Here is a 17347-nt window from a genome sequence, read left to right as displayed (position 1 = left end):
AATATATACATTGTCATAAGTATGTACATAAGAAGAGCCTGTGCTCAAGTATAGTAAGGCCGAAGAAGAGCTATATTCCACGGCCGCTAGGTCTCCTCCTCCGATTTACGCGAGTCTTTATGCTCTTAAGGTAGTATGATCAATTGTGCAAAATTTTCTAACCACAAAAGGTCCTTCCCAAGGTGGGGATAACTTGTGCATATTAGTCTGATCCTGGATTAGCCAAAGCACCAGATCACCCTCTTGAAAAGTTCTGGTCTTAACCCGGCGGCTGTGATAATGTCGGAGATCTTGTTGATAAATCGCCGAACACGCTGCTGCTAGATCACGCTCTTCATCTAACAGGTCCAGTGAGTCCTGACGTGCTTTCTCATTCTCAGCTTCAACATAAGCCGCCACACGGGGCGACTCATGACGGATATCACTAGGGAGAACCGCCTCTGCTCCGTAAACCATGAAGAAAGGCATGTAACCCGTAGATCTGTTTGGTGTGGTGTTGATACTCCATAACACGGAAGGTAACTCCTCCACCCAACAACCCGGCGTCCGCTTTAAAGGAACCATAAGCCGGGGTTTAATACCTCTCAAAATTTCTTGATTTTCCCTCTCTGCTTGACCATTAGACTGGGGGTGAGCCACTGACGCCACATCAAGCCAGATGTGCTCACGTTGACAAAATTCCTCCATAGCACCTTTGGACAGATTAGTACCATTGTCAGTTATAATGCTATGTGGAAAACCAAACCGGAATATCACCTTTTTGATGCATTGGACCGTCGTGGCTGCATCACACTTACTGACTGGCTCTGCCTCTACCCACTTGGTAAACTTATCAACCGCCACCAACAGGTGAGTCTTTTTCTCCTTGGACCTCTTAAAGGGTCCAACCATATCTAGCCCCCAAGTTGCAAACGGCCAAGTGATTCGAATCATTCTTAACTCCTGAGCCAGAACATGAGCGCGGCGTGCAAATTTCTGACAACCGTCACACCTTTTCACTAAATCGTCAGCATCAGCATGAGCCGTCAACCAATAGAAGTCGTGACGAAAATCCTTAGCCACCAAGGATTTTGAACCGGCATGGTGACCACAATCTCCTTCGTGGATCTCGCGCAAAATCTCACCACCTTCTTGAGGAGACACAACGCTGAATAGCCCCTGTCACGCTGTAACGATGTAACTCCCCATTGATAATGGTCATTGACTTGGATCGCCGGATTATCTGTCGGGCCAAGGTTTCATCGCCTAGTAACTCGCCCCGGTTCATATAGGCCAGGTATGGGACTGTCCAATCCAGTATAACATGAAGAGCCGCTACCAACTGGGCCTCCAGGTCAGGAATAGCCAATTCCTCCTCTGTGGGTATCTTGACCGACGGATTATGAAGTACGTCGAGGAATACATTAGGTGGCACCGGTTTACGCTGAGAGCCTAGACGACTTAAAGCATCCGCCGTTTCATTCTTTCGCCGGTCTATATGGTCAACTTGATAACCCTTGAAATGACCAGCCACTATGTCCACCTCTCGTTGATATGCAGCCATGAGTGGATCCTTAGAATCCCAAGTGCCAGATACCTGCTGAGCCACCAGGTCTGAGTCACCAAAGAACTTAACTCGGCTTAAATTCATCTCCTTAGCCATCCGAAGGCCACGGATCAAGGCCTCATATTCAGCTGCATTGTTAGTGCAAGGGAACATTAAGCGGAGAACATAACAAAACTTGTCACCTCATGGGGAAGTTAATATGACTCCAGCCCCCGAGCCCCCCAACTGCCTGGACCCGTCAAAATGAATAGTCCAGTACGTGTTATCTGGCTTCTCCTCCGATGCCTGCAATTCTGTCCAATCATTAATGAAGTGCACAAGTGCTTGTGATTTGATTGCAGCGCGAGGCGTATATTTTATCCTGTGAGGTCCAAGCTCAATAGCCCACTTGGCAATCCGGCCAGTCGCCTCTCTGTTTTGGATGATATCTCCCAGAGGGGCTGAGCTATCCACTATGATGGGATGACCTTGAAAATAATGCTTGAGCTTCCGGCTTGCCATGAAAACTCTATACACCAGCTTCTGCCAATGCGGGTACCTCTTCTTTGATTCAATAAGCACCTTACTGATGTAATAAACCGACCATTGAACCGGATACTCCTTTTTGGCCTCCTTGCGTTCCACCACAATAGCCACACTAACAGCCGGGCATTAGCAGCCACATATAGCAATAAGGGCTCTTTATCAACCGGAGCCGCAAGAACGGGCGGCTCGGCCAACTGTCTCTTTAAATCCTCAAATGCTTTATCAGCCGTGTCGCTCCAAACAAAGTCATCCGTTTTCTTTAGCATCTGATATAAAGGGATAGCTTTCTCCCCAAGGCGACTGATAAACCGGCTCAAAGCCGCAATCCGGCCCGCCAAACGCTGAACATCATTGATACATGTCGGCTTAGCCAGAGAGGTGATAGCTGTGATCTTCTCCGGATTAGCCTCAATGCCCCTGTTAGACACCAGAAAACCCAAGAGCTCGCCTGCCGGAACACCAAAGACACATTTGGCCGGATTAAGCATCATCTTATAAACCCGGAGGTTATTAAAGGTTTCCCTCAAGTCATCTATCAATGTTTCCTCCTTCCTTGATTTTACAACAATGTCATCCACATATGCATGAACATTGCGCCCAATCTTCTTATGAGGACAATTCTAAACACAGCGCTGATAAGTCGCCTGGGCACTCTTGAGCCCAAAAGGCATAGATACATAGCAGAAGGCTCCAAAGGGAGTTATGAAAGCTGTCTTCTACTGGTCCTTAACTGCCATTTTGAACTGATGATAACCAGAATAAGCATCCGGAAAACACAATCGGTCACAACCCGCCGTAGCATCAATAATCTGATCAATGCAAGGGAGGGCAAAGGGATCAGCTGGACAAGCCTTGTTCAAGTATGTGTAATCCACACACATACGCTAAGTGCCGTTTTTCCTAAGAAACAACACCGGATTAGCTAGCCACTCAGAGTGAAAAACCTCCACGATAAACCCTGCTGCCAAAAGCCAGGCTACCTCCTCACCAATAGCCTTACGCCTCTCTTCGTTGAAGCAGCGGAGAAACTGCCTGACCGGTTTGAACTTAGGATCTATATTCAGCGAGTTCCCTCGGTACACCTGGCATGTCAGAAGGCTTCCAGGCAAAGATGTCCCGGTTCTCACGGATGAACTCGATGAGCGCGCTTTCCTATTTTGGATCCAGGTTAGCGCTACTACTGAAATGCTGAGATGAATCACCAGGATCAAAATCAACCATGTTAGGTTCTGCAGCTGATTTAAATTTCAGCGCCGGATCATGCTCTGTAGTTGGCTTTTTCAGAGAAGTCATATCCGCCGCATCAACATTGTCCTTATAAAATTTCAGCTCCTCTGTGGCACAAACCGACTCAGCATAAGCCGCATCCCCTTCTTCACATTCTAAAGCAATCTTCCTGCTCCCATGTGCCATGATGGTCCCCTTATCACCCGGCATCTTAAGCTGCAGATAAACATAACACGGCCTCGCCATGAACTTAGCATAAGCCAGCCTTCCGAACAAGGCATGATATGGAGTCTTGATTTTCACCACTTCAAAAGTTAAAGTTTTTGATCTTGAATCATGATCGTCTCCAAAAGCCACCTCTAGGGCTATCTTGCCAACTGGGTATGCCGATTGACTAGGCACCACTCCATGAAATATGGTGTTCGACGGTTTAAGACTCTTGCCTGTCGGCCCCATGCGACGGAAGGTATCATGGTAAAGGATATTGATACTGCTCCCTCCATCCATAAGCACTTTGGTGAACTTGTAGCCCCCGACCTGAGGAGCCACCACTAAGGCCAGATGACTCGGATTATCAACCCGGGGCGGATGATCCTCCCAACACCATAAAATGGGCTGTTCACACCAGCGCAAATACTGAGGTACTGCCGGTTCAACAGAGTTCACGGCCCTTTTGTGAAGCTTCTAATCATGCTTACACAAGCTAGTGGTAAAGACATGATACTGCCCACTATTCAACTGCTTCGGATTTCTCTAATAACCCGACTGCTACTACTGATTCCCCTGGTGGTTATAACCTCCCTGATTGCCCAGATTACCTTGATTGCCATGTCCCGTCTGATTTCCTTGGAATCCTGAACCGGAGCTGCCGCCTCCATAACACGGCCCATGGAAACCGCCTCCTAAACAGCCGGGCGGGCCGTTGTCGTATTGGAACATATTGGAATTTTCGAACTCTCGCATGATGACGCAACCCTTCCAAAGATGCGAAGCTGGCTTCTCCTTCGATCCGTGCTTTGGACAAGGCTGATTTAACAGGCGCTCCAGGTTGGGGCCTGACCGTCCGCCCCTCTGGGGCGGTTTTCCCTTACGACGCTGACCATCATCCTGAGCCTTGGTGTTGGCCACAAAGTCCAGGCTATTGTCCGCTTTGCGCTTACCATTGTTCCCATGACCTGCCGGGTTATGCTGCTACCCCTTGGCACCGCCATTCTTTTTCCCTTTCCCTGGTTTGTCCTCTTCAGAATCAAGGTCCTTGGTACTATCTGAATCGGCATACTTGACCAAAGCAGCCATAAGTGTTGACATGTCATTACAGTGACGTTTGAGCCTTCCCAACTTCAGTTCTAATGGCATGAACCGGCAGTTGCCCTCCAATGTCAAAACTGCTATATATGCATTGATGCGGTCTGATGAATGCAAAATATCTGAGACTCGCTTCACCCAATGGGTCGTAGACTCCCCATCCTCTTGAACACAAGCGGCTAGGTCCACAATTGACATGGGCTGCTTACACAAATCCTTGAAATTCTGGATAAACTGGCTCTTTAACTCGGCCCATGACGCAATGGAATTAGCCGGTAAACTCTTTAACCAGGTACGGGCCGTTCCCTCCAACATCATGGTGAAATACTTAGCACACACCGCTTCATCCACATCCAGCATCTCCATTGCCATCACATAACTCTCAACCCATGATTTAGGGGGAAAATTGGCAGTGTAGTTGGGCACCTTACGAGGGGCTTTAAATCCTTGGGCAGTCGCACATTACGCAAGGCCGGGGTGAGGCATGGTACCCCCAAAGAGCTGGAGACCACATCCGGCTCCATTGAGGTGGTCAGACGAACCGGAGTAGGCTGACGAGCTGCGTGCTGAGCTGCTAACTCGGCCTCTCGACGTGCTCAGCCATGATCCACCACATCTTGGGCATTAGCACCACCACCCGCCGGGTTACGGTGTCGCGCACTGCTGGACACAGCCGGTTCATCAATATGCTTTTTGTAGCTCCGTCTTGGACGAGGGGTGGAATGGATCCTCTCATGACTATGCCAATAAGCCTGCTACTGGGTTAACGCCGTTTGGAGGAGTTCCCTTGCCCGTCGTGTCTCAACCGCCACCGGTGACTCACCTTCGATCGGGAGAGCTGCCAATCGTGAAGTGGCGGCCACAATGTTATCCAACGGGTTGGAGTAATGCCCCAAGGGCATCGGAACGCGCTGTGACACAATGTTGTTATGACAAGGCGGGTCCATTGTGCGCGGTTGAACCGGTGCTCCTGTTACCGGTGCCTCCGTCCGGTTTACCACTGGCTGGTTACTGGTTCCTGCCCCTGGCGTGTTGAAGAGATTTCTTGGCTCATAACCTAGTGGGAGGTGCGACCGATATCTCCTCCTCTTGAAATCATCTGAGGCACTCTGATCCAGCCTAAGTCGACAGGCCTAAGCCTATAACTCGGCCCGTTCCGTAGCCATCCTGGCGTTCTCTGCTGCCAGGTCCTCTTTAGCCTGAGTTATCTAATCTTTCACCTTTGCAATCTCCGCGTTGTGCTGATCTCGGTTTGCTGCGTCAATCTTCGCTGCTAGTAACGTTGCTAAAGAGTCGAACAGATCGGACAAAACCTGAGCTGGAGGCGGTGCGGAGCCCCCTGCTCCCACTGGCGTTGCCGTTGCTGAACCGGAGATCATTGCCGCGGCGGTAGAAGAGTGTTGCGCTGGTTGCGTACCGGCCATGAAGACCGCGACCCGGCTTGGCAGATCGAGGGGGTCCGGAATACTGTTGCCATCGGAGCCTCCACTAATCCGGCCATCCTGCAGTTGGTACAGGGACTCGGTCTCTCCGGTTGAAGACTCGTCGTCAGAACAGACAACGTATTCTCCTTCATATGCCGGTCCATCCTCGTATTCCGCTCCATGGATGACACCTACAAAGACATGCCTTGCTGTGGGCTGAACCTGGGCAGGGCTTGCATGCTGAGCCGTCTCAATGATGTCGGTGCATGTGTCCGGCTTAGGGCCCGGTTCGTCGATCTTGCCGGTGAAGACGTGAATTCCGCCAAAGGGGACCCGGTATCCGTATTCAATTGAACCGGCCTCGGGACCCCATCCTGCGTCGTTGATGTAGAGCTTGCCACGACGACTTTTAGTCATCCGGCCCACAGCGTATCCCTTGAGCCCTTTGAAGCTGCCTTCAAGAATTCGGAACCATCGTGCGATAGCACCAGGGTGGGCGCCAACTGTCGTGGTTTTGTCACGGCAGATGTCCTCGTGAAAGGACTTAGTCATGGAGCCATCGCTACAGGTTAGCTTAAAGGGGTTAAACCGGACAAGGGACACGAGAGTTTTATACTAGTTCGGCCCCTTCGATGAAGGTAAAAGCCTACGTCTAGTTATGATGGAATTGCTGGGGTTTCGATGACCAGGGAGCAAATCCGCTTATCCTGGCTCTCGAGTTCTTGTTGTGTGTTGTCCCTAAAGTGCCGCCGGGTCGTCCCTTTATATACATAGGTCGACGCCCATCGGTTACAGAGTCCCGAGGCCGGATCATCAATGTGTCCAACTCGGTCTCTATCCTTCCTATCTTACAATGCAAGTTACATGAGAAAGTCAGTTTACATCTATAGGCCTTAACCCGCCTTTGGGCCTTGGGCCTTCGTTAAGCGCCACCATCCTCACGTCTTCATGGGCTTCTAATCTTCATAGAGTTAACCCGGCTACTCCTGGCCAATTTACGTCCAGTAGTAATATCCCCAACACCCGGCACTACACCCGCTGGTAATTGTGTAGGCGGGGTGGTGGTGTTCATACCTGCTTATTGATGTGTGGTTATTGGTGTGCTCTCGGCCGGCTCCAGACGAAGAAGATTCTTCGGCCATAGCAGCACCAAACCCTTGATGTTTCCAAGCCGTGGAGAGGTCTCGTCGTCCTCTCCCCCTAGCCGTACTGGAGGAGGCAAATCCTCGTGCCCTGATTTCACACTCAACAAGGTAACCCTGAAGTGTCCACCGGGCATCGGCTGGCCATGGAACGTGAGTTCCAAGGGCTTCGTTATCACCGCCTTTCCCATGTCCACCTTCTGGCCTTTGATCAAGTAGAGTACGGTACAAGGGGTTTCATCGACCTGCAAATACATGTCTGCGGCATAAAACATCCGAGAGGCAACAAAAATGGAATATTCTAGATATATGTTGGTGCGACATGTAATTACTGTGAGGGCGTCGAGCTCAGCCAAAGACAAAGGCCTTCCTAGCATGCCAGAGACTAAGGACGGGCTGCTATGAGCGGGTGCGGGTGTGGGAGCAGGCACTGTTGTGTGAGTAGGTGATGGTGCGGTGGTGTTGTTCACCGAGTTGCTCCCGACGAAACTGGGCATTGGGAAATCATCTACCGTCTTGTCTGGATTTTCCTTCGTCCAGTTGATGATAGCCGGGATCAAGTTAGTAGCAAAATCATTTCTGCCGGCATCCACAACTGCAGCGACTGCCTGTTGTAGCAACTCATTTTTCTCCTCAGCTGCTTTTTTCGCGTCCTTCACTTTTTTTTTTCTCGAACGCGAGCATCACCTTCTCATCGATGTCCGCCTGACTAAACTTCTTTTTCTTCTTCTTGGCCTCCAGGCCCTCGTTGTAAAAGACCTTCCACGTGGCGCCGTCTCCGGCGTCGTGCACAGGTCCATATTACGGCCAATGGTCCAAATGGAGTCCCTTAAGTTCTTTCAAGGCCCGGTTGAGAGGGGTGTCCCGCTTGGGCCTCATCGACGAAGACTGGCTTTCGGCTGCAAGCTAGCGTTGCTTCTCCTACATAAGGAACGTGAACCGTTTACGAATGTGTAGTTGACTTGTTCAAAAGCTAAATGTACGGTGGTAAAATAATAATTACCAATATTCTAATCAATTTCCTTGTGATCGGGTCCATGTAAAAAACCGTCTTTTCCTTGGCCCACTTGTAGCGGGCCCTAACAAAGTCACGCTCTAAGGGGTTGCTGAACTTCGCGAAGGGGTCTGGGAGACCCGCGGCTTCACGTTCCGCGTCATCCTTATCCCATATGGGCCTTTTGCCAAGGTAGCCACGGCTTCCAAGGTGTTGGTTCCCCGTGTTCCTTTGCTGAAGGCTCTTGAATTTCGCAGCCTTAGCCTTGGCTACCTCGGTAGCGCAAGTGTCCTTGAACTTTTGGAACCTCTCTTCCATAAGTGTCGGATTTTCCTCCAGAATCATGGACAAGGGTTCCTCAACCTCAATAGCTCGTTTCAGCCTCCGTTTCTTGGAGGCCAAATCATTGTTGAGCATGCCCATGGCATGATTGTTAATATTTTTCATCTTCCGATCATCCCACGGTTGTTCTATGCTATCATCCTGGTCAGGGAACTTGAATCTCTTGTGCAACTTCATCAGGAGCAACTGCCTCAAGTGTTCTTTACTCCTTCAATCATTGTCGTTGATTGATACGTCCATTTTGCATCATGTTTTCTTACTGTTAATTATAATTTTTTAATCCATAATAATGCTTTTTAGAGTAATTCTAATGCCTTTTCTCTCATAATTTTCAAGGAACACACCAAGAGGGAGAATTCCGGCAGCTGGAAATATGGACCTGGAAAAGCTACGTCAGGCTACCTATTCTGCACAACTCCAAATGAGCTAAAACTTCACGGAGATTTTTATGGATTATTTAAGAAATACTAGAGCCAATAAACACCAGAGGGGGCATCTCAAGTTTTTCTGAAGTCAAAACAAGATCAGCTTGCATATCTAATTCAAGAAACTTTGAGGATTGAGAAGGGCTTGGCCACCTTGAACAAGAATCAGGAGAGCTTGGAGATGATCATAGAGACCAAATTTTATGATCTTGATCTTAAAGTAACCGAGATGCAGACAACTATTGAGCAGCTCCTAGAGGAAGCAGAGGATAAGAAAGGGAAGGCTACTACAGATGCTTTTCAGAGAGTGCCCAGAGGTTAGACATCTGCTGCAGTGCCAGTGCCTGACCCTAGAGCAACTACTTCAGCACTAGCATCAATAGCGTCAGTGCCACCTCCAGTTGCCACTCCACTAGCTCCAACAACATCAACTGATGCCTTCGTCCTTGGAGTCCTCTCTACACCACCTCCCGAAGATCAAGCCTAGAGAAACACAAAGCACTATGCATTTTCAAACTTTTTGGTAACTTGTTGCCAAAGGGGGAGAAGTGTATAGATCTTAGGTTTCGAGAGAGAGTGCTTTTCTTATTTGTTTTTTTCTATCTGGTTGATACTTTCGTGTGTGCTCGTTTGATACTTTATGTGTGTGTGATATACTTGTATGATCATGTGTTTGATCATATCCTACATGCTTATGCTTGGATGATATTATCTTTTATATCTCAAATATGATCATTCATTTTGCTTGGTGATGAGTGCATGTTTTAATTCCTATCATTTTAAGCGCTCCACCAAGATGTATGTGACATGGAAAAGTGACCCATGATCCTAATCTTTTGTGCATTTGCATTGAGAAGCAAATTTTAAATAATGCACAAATTTAGGGGGAGCTCTTGCTTATCACATACTTCTCAAAGAGACGATGTACTTTAAATCTTATTATCATTTGTCGAAGCTTTGATGTATATGTTTTCATCAATTACCAAAAAGGGGGAGATTGAAAGTGCAACTATCCCTGGGTAGTTTTGGTAATTCCTGACAACATATAGCTCATTGAACTAATGCTATTTCAAGATGATCATTTCAGAATATTCAATGATTGGCATGGTATGGATTAGGAATGTGGACGCCTCAAAATGCTAAGGACAGATATTGGCTCAAGCTCAAGACTCTACATTTTCATTTTAGTGATCCAAGATCACATTGATTCCATAGGAAAAGCCAATACTATTAAAAGGGGACGAGGTGTTGCTTAATGGCTTGCTTGCTCAAAATGCTTAGTGATATGCTCCAAAAGCCCTCAACCACTTTCTCATATACACATATGTCCCAAACCAAAAGTCAAACTTGGCCCTGCCGATTTGATCTATGTAGCGCCACCGAGTTCACTTGACATTGCCACTGCCAGAAACCCTAGTCACTTCGCTCTCACTGATAGGGATCTCGGTCTCACCGAGATGGGATTGCAAACTCTCTATTTCCCTTTGTAACGTTTTGGTCCAACCGAGATGAGTGATCGGTCCCACCGAGTTCGCAATGCAAACTCTCTGTTTCCCTTTCATAACATTTTGGTCTCTCCGAAATGAGCGAAACGGTCCCACCGAGTTTTTCCGACCAATTCTCTGTTTTCCTATTACAGAAATCGGTCCTACCGAGTTTATGTGATCGGTCTCACTGTGATTATGTTATGCCCTAACCCTATGTTATCGGTCTCACGGAGTTGACATGTCGGTCCCACCGAAAATCCTAACATTCACATTTTGAACTAAATCGGTCTGGCCGAGTTTCATGATTCCCTCCCACCGAGTTTGGTGATTTGTGTGTAACGGTTATATTTTGTGTGGAGGCGATATATACCCCTCCACCCTTCCTTCATTAGTAAGGAGAGCCATCAGAACGTGCCTACACTTCCAACATACATTTTTTGAGAGAGAACCACCTACTCATGTGTTGAGACCAAGATATTCCATTCCAACCACAAGAATCTTGATCTCTAGCCTTCCCCAAGTTGCTTTCCACTCAAATCATCTTTCCACCAAATCCAAATCTGTGAGAGAGAGATGAATATTGGGGAGACTATCATTCGAAGTCAAATGTTGATTCCATACCTTTCCTAAGTGGTGTTCTCATATTTCTATGTGAATACTAATCCTTCTTGATCATCAAGGTTGTCATCTCAATTCATTTTCCAACCGACGTGCCCCTCTTCAAGTGGATCCGATCTTTTTCAACATCTGCAAGATCAACTCTAAGTCTTCTCAACGATGTTCGTTTCATCCATCCCATGTTGTCTTTGTTTTCCCCGCCCTCCCACCCTTTTGCTTCAAGGACTCAGATTTCTTAATCAAGTATCCATCTTATTTATGTGAAGTCTCTCCATTCTTTTTTGTCAATATTCTTATTTGGTGATCCTCAGGAAGATACTAACAGAGCTTCTAGCTCATCATTCTCCGTTCTCTTTCTTCTCTGGTGGATTCAAGTCAAGCTTTGTTGATCATATCTTTTCCTCGTTTCAAATGCTTTACCATGCCGGTGCACCCCTGAATCGTTCACCTCTCGCTATTCAATTGTTCCAGAGTGCTGAAGATATCTCGAAGATTCATGTTTCCACTCTGCATCCGTTCAAGATTCAAACTATTTTATTCAACTCTCTTTCAAGTAATCATTCCAAAGGTGTTTCTTTTGAGTGGGCCCTAACCCACAGGTCTTTTCCCAGGATCTTACCTGACTCATCTTATTTTCCCGGATTTACTCTCAAATTCTTTTCCAAGCGTGACGTAAGAATGATTTGTCATGTGTCAAATGTCTTTCTCCAAGATCTTTCAAACCCTTTTCATCATTCGTTCAACCTTTCTAATTTTCATCCTGGACTATCCCAACAATTCATGGTGGTGTTTCTCATCGTCATTCTATGCATTTGAAGACCGAAGAAGAGTTTTTCTTGAAATCCTATCCGTCCTCTCAAAGATGTGTACTTCAAGCTTGATGCCATCCCCTCATATTTGTTTTGATTGTGAGAATTCTTTTAATCCTTCCGGAGCAATTCAGGAGTCTTTGCAGTTTGTTTCTCCGGAGCCCATCATTCTCAGCTTTCAGCTCTCATTCTCCAAATCTTACCGGTGCATCGTTCAAGTGTTCTCTAATCAGCTCGTCATCTCTTCGTTCTCATATATCTAAATTCTTTCAAGCATCTTCATTTACTTGCTAATCCTTCCCGGTGTTTCTTCATGTTTTACTCATTCTTTTTCAATTCTTACGGTGGTTCGTTCAAGAGTTCTCTTCCTTGGTTATTTATCAATTCATTCATTTCTTTCCAATCCTATCGGTGGTTCATGGAAGATTTTCTAAAGTTTGCGCTACATCTATCTTAACCCTTTTTCTACAAGAATAAGTAGTATGCCATATCCATTGCTTGACATCAAGCTAAAGGGGTGAAGGATACGCATAACATAATTCTTATTCGTGTTTCATCTGGGTGATTAATTCCTTATTCTGGAGGTTCATTAAAATTCTTGATTTCTTTTGTTCATCTTTCTTTTCCGGAGTTGCAGGTCTTCCGCATTATCTCGTCGCGAAGCTCCATCTAAATCATCGCAAGGCTTCACCTTATGTTTTCAACTTCACTTTCCTTTCGTTTGATCATTCTTTGTTACCGGAGTTCTTCATGGAGGCACTACATGATGGTTCTTCAAGGATTTATTTCCTTCTCAAAGTGTTCATTGAGATTCTTTTCAGAGGAGCCCAAGCATTCTTCATCTTGCAATCCGGTGTGCAATTGTTCTCCCTTATCTTTTGAGGTGGTAATATATAATTCTTCATTCACAAGAACGAGGTATTTAAACCCATCACTTTCTTCCATGGAGTTATCTTGGTATAGTTTTCACCTAAAGCCTTCCATTGGGAATGTAGCTCTTTGTGGTGATTATCTATGATCCAAGTTCTTCATCTATCCTCCCGGTGAAATAAGTTTCTCGTCTCCTTGTTGATATCAATCCAATCTTGTTTTCGTTAGTGGCAGCATTTCAACTTAAGTTTTGAGATGTTTTCCATAAGCCCACAACAAGCATAATCTTTTCGTTGTTGGTTTTCCAACAACTCCGTTTTAACTTTCTTTGAAGGGTGATCTTCAAGCTCACTTGTGGCATAAGTTGGCCTTTTCTTCTCCATTCTTTTATTCCAATGAGCTATCTTCTATTATTTCCTCCGGAGGCATTGTGATGTTGCTCTCTTCGATCCATCATCTTGTTTTGTCAAGATTATGTTCCTTTCCTTGCTTATCCATTTAACCGGAGTGTGGTGTTCTCCTTTCAAGTTCATTTCATCTTATCAAGTTTTGCCTCCCTTCTCAACTGGAGTGCTGTCTGAAATCCTTCTTACCCCTTGTGCCATTATTTCAATAGTTTCAGAGGCAGTGTGTTGTTGATTTCATCAAGTATCCTCTCATCTTGTCAAGCTCATCTTCAATTCCTTCCATTTTCAGTCGGAGTGCTGCCCAAATTATATCATTCTTATTCCTTCTCTATCTTGTTTTAACCGGAGTGGCTCCAATATCTATCTTGGCATTTAACCTCAAAGTTTCTTGTAGTGTTCCTTGTTCCTCTTTTCTAACGAAGTTTTTTCAACTTTGTTCATCGTCGTTGTATTCTATTCTCGAAGATGGTTTAACCTCGCAAGGTTCTTTGGTTTCACTCCTTTGTCAAAGAAGCAACTTGGTTTTTACCTCTCCTCTTCCTCTTCCGTTTTCCCTCCGGTGCCATCCTAGATCTCGGGACGAGATCCTCTCGTAGTGGTGGAGTGCTGTAACGCCCAGAGACAGTTGCGCCAGGTGTCTTCCAGTTATTCACTGTTGTTGCCTTGTCATTTGTTTGCGTGTCATGCATTTCATATCATGTCATCATGTGCATCACATTTGCATACGTGTTCGTCTCATGCATCCGAGCATTTCCCCCGTTGTCCGTTTTGCAATCCGACACTCCTATGTCCTCCGACACCCCCTTTTGTCTCTTTTCGTGTGCGAGTGTTAAACTTTCTCGGAATGGACCGAGATTTGCCAAGCGGCCTTGGTACACTACCGGTAGACCGCCTGTCAAGTTTCCTGCCATTTGGAGTCTGTTTGATACTCCAACGGTTAACCGGGGAACCATAAAGGCCTCGTGTGTGTTGCAGCCCAACAACCCTCCAAAGTGGCCCAACAACCCTTCCAAACCCCCTCCATCCTCTTGGTCGTTCGATCACGATTGCGTGGCCGAAAACCGCACCTTACTTGGACACTCCTACCTCCTCCTAGCTATATATATGTGCACCCCATCAAAATTCACGGACGAAACCCTAGTCATCTTCCTCCTCGCGCCGCCGGACATGTCCATCCGCGCTGGACATGTCCGCCGGACACGTCGTCCGGGCCAATCACTGCACGACACATCACCGCCGCCGCAGCTCTCCTCCAACCGGAGCATGCCAAGTGGTGCTCCGCCGCCAGCCGCCCCGCTCCACCCCGCCGAGGCCCGCCGAGCCCATCGGCGAGCCCGCTCGGGCCCTAATCACCGCCGCTCGGGCTCTCGCGCCCCGCTCGCCTCCCGGCCCCCGCAGCTCTACTCTATAGGATCGAGAGAGACCCCGAGCGCCGCCGCATCTCGCCCTTGCTGGCGACAAGCGCCGTCCCCGCCGCCGCCGGAGACTTCCAGCAGGCCAGGCGCCGCCTCCCCTGCCCTCGTGCCTCTCCTTCCCCCGTCTTCTCTCTCTCTCTCTCTCCCTCACACATCTCTCTCTCTATACCGGGAGCTTCCATGGCCGCCCCGATCTCCACGCTCGCGCCGCCCCAAGCCGCCTCAACGTCGGGAATGGGTTCCCCATGCCCGGATCCACCCATCCCCGGCCTCCCCGACCCTCGCCGGAGTCCCACGCCTCCACCCCGCCGGCGTTGGCTTCCATGCCGCAGTTCTGTACGAGAGAAGGAGCCAACCCCGACCTGTCAGTTTTTTTCGCGAGGTGAAAAAACTGCTAAGTCACTGAGTTCGAAACTTCATGTGTGCAAGTTTGACCCATCATAACTCGGCATTCGTAGCTCCGTTTTGGGTGCGCCATATATCAAAATGTTCGTTACGATGTCCTATTCATTTTGTTCCATTGCATCATGCTTATTTGAGTCCATCTTGATGCCCAAATTGCTGATGCAAGAGTGTTATACAATGTTAGGTGCTCACTCTTATCAGTTTATGAGCATTTGTCATTTTTGCCATAATTAATGTGTGCCTCCTATGTACTTGATCCCTACATGTGTTTTGGGCTATGCCATGCCATCTTTACACGGGTGTATGCCATGCATTTTTGTGATCAATGTGGTGAATATCACAAGCATGCAAAGTAGCTCTCGCAATATTGCTGATTTCAGGGACTTAGAATTCTTCTAAGTCATTTCCCTGATGTTATTTTTATGCCATGTATTCATGTTGCTACAGAGTGATCCATGCCTCTTCTGAGTATGTTCAGTAAGGATGATTTTGAGATATGGTTGTGCTCTATCCATCCATGTCTTTGTTTGCATTTATGGAGTGCCCTAGAATGACTCAATCTTGCTCTACTTTTGCTATAAAATGTTCCTGGCAGATTGTTTACGTGCTAATCAATTTTGCCAAGATTGTTGTAGTTGATCCATGCATGCTATGAGATTGTTATTGCCATGTTTAGCTTCTTGATCATATCTTCTTGCTGGGAGTATGCTTAGTTTTTCATGCAATGCCTTGTGTTGAGTGCATCGAGCTCGCAAACATGCCTTAATAATTCTGTTTATGCCATGTCCAATTTTCTGCTAAGTCTGAATCTGTTAACGAAACTTGCTATGTTTACATGGGTGCCATCTTATCTTCTGATCCTTTTTGGCTTATGGTCAGTAAGGGACTTTTGTTATATGCTTTGATTAGTTTCATGCCATGCCTTGTTTTGCCATGTTATGTTCCTGTAGCATGTTGTTATCTTGCTCTAAACATTGCTTCCTGATGTTAATTCCTGACATGTTATTTTCACTAAGTCTGTGAACCTGATATCTTTTGCACTTTTGCCATGCTTGGTTGAACCTGCTATTGTGTGATTTAGCTGTAGCTCAGTGTTCATCTTTTGTCAAGCATCTTGAGTAGATCACTTCCATGTGCTTTGTTGCTATGTTGAAGTGCAGTAGCTGAGTTTCTTGTTGCATTCTATATGGCATCATGCTGTCAATCGCAGATTTGTGCCATTATTGTTTTGCTTGCCATTTGCAAACCGTGCATCCAATTCCGGTGATCCTTATATCGATTTTGACTGAAATCAACTCATCTTTCCAGCGGCGCACTTGGTTTGCCAAGTTGATGCCTTGTTCAATCGCTCCCTTCCGGAGCACGCATATGCATTGCATATCACATCCCGCATATTATTGTTGGGATATCACAATATCTCTCATATTTATTTAATGCATCTATATACCTGGTAAAGGGTGGAAGGCTCGGCCTTATGCCTGGTGTTTTGTTCCACTCTTGCCGTCCTAGTTTCTGTCATACCGGTGTTATGTTCCTTGATTTTGCGTTCCTTACGTGGTCGGGTTATAATGGGAACCCCTTAACAGTTCTCCTTGAATAAAACTCCTCCAACAAGGCCCAACCTTGGTTTTACATTTTCCTAACAACCTATTACACTTCCCTTGGGTCGGCCAACCCAAGGGTCATCTTTATTTTAACCCCCCCGGGCCAGTGCTTGTCTAAGTGTTGGTCCGAACTAGAGCCCCTTGCAGCGCCACCTCGGGGAAACTTGAGGGCTGGTTTTAGTTGTACGGATTGCTCATCCAATGTTGCCCTAAAAACGAGATATGTGCAGCTCCTATCAGGATGTCGGCGCATCGGGCGGCTTTGCTGGTCTTGTTTTACCATTGTCGAAATGTCTTGTAACCGGGATTCCGAGTCTGATCGGGTCTTCCTGGGAGAAGGAATATCCTTCGTTGACCGTGAGAGCTTGTGATGGGCTAAGTTGCGACACCCCTGCAGGGTTTGAACTTTCGAAAGTTGTGCCCGCGGTTATGGGCAGATGGGAATTTGTTAATGTCCGGTTGTAGAAAACTTGACACTTAACTTAATTAAAATGCATCAACCGTGTGTGTAGCCGTGATGGTCTCTTTTCGACGGAGTCCAGGAAGTGAACACGGTTCTTGTGTTATGTTTGAACGTAGGTAGTTTCAGGATCACTTCTAGTTCACGACTGTGCTTTCCTTCTCTTCTCGCTCTCATTTGCGTAAGGTATCCACCATATATGCTTAGCGCTTGCTGCAGCTCCACCTCAATCCCTTTTCCTACCCATAAGCTTAAATAGTCTTGATCGCGAGGGTGTGAGATTGCTGAGTCCCCGTGACTCACAGATTACTTCAAACAGTTGCATGTGCCGATGATAACCAT

Source organism: Triticum urartu, chromosome 6, assembly GCF_003073215.2.
Source record: "Triticum urartu cultivar G1812 chromosome 6, Tu2.1, whole genome shotgun sequence".
Lineage (NCBI taxonomy): Eukaryota > Viridiplantae > Streptophyta > Magnoliopsida > Poales > Poaceae > Triticum > Triticum urartu.
Note: the sequence above shows the minus strand (reverse complement) of the source record.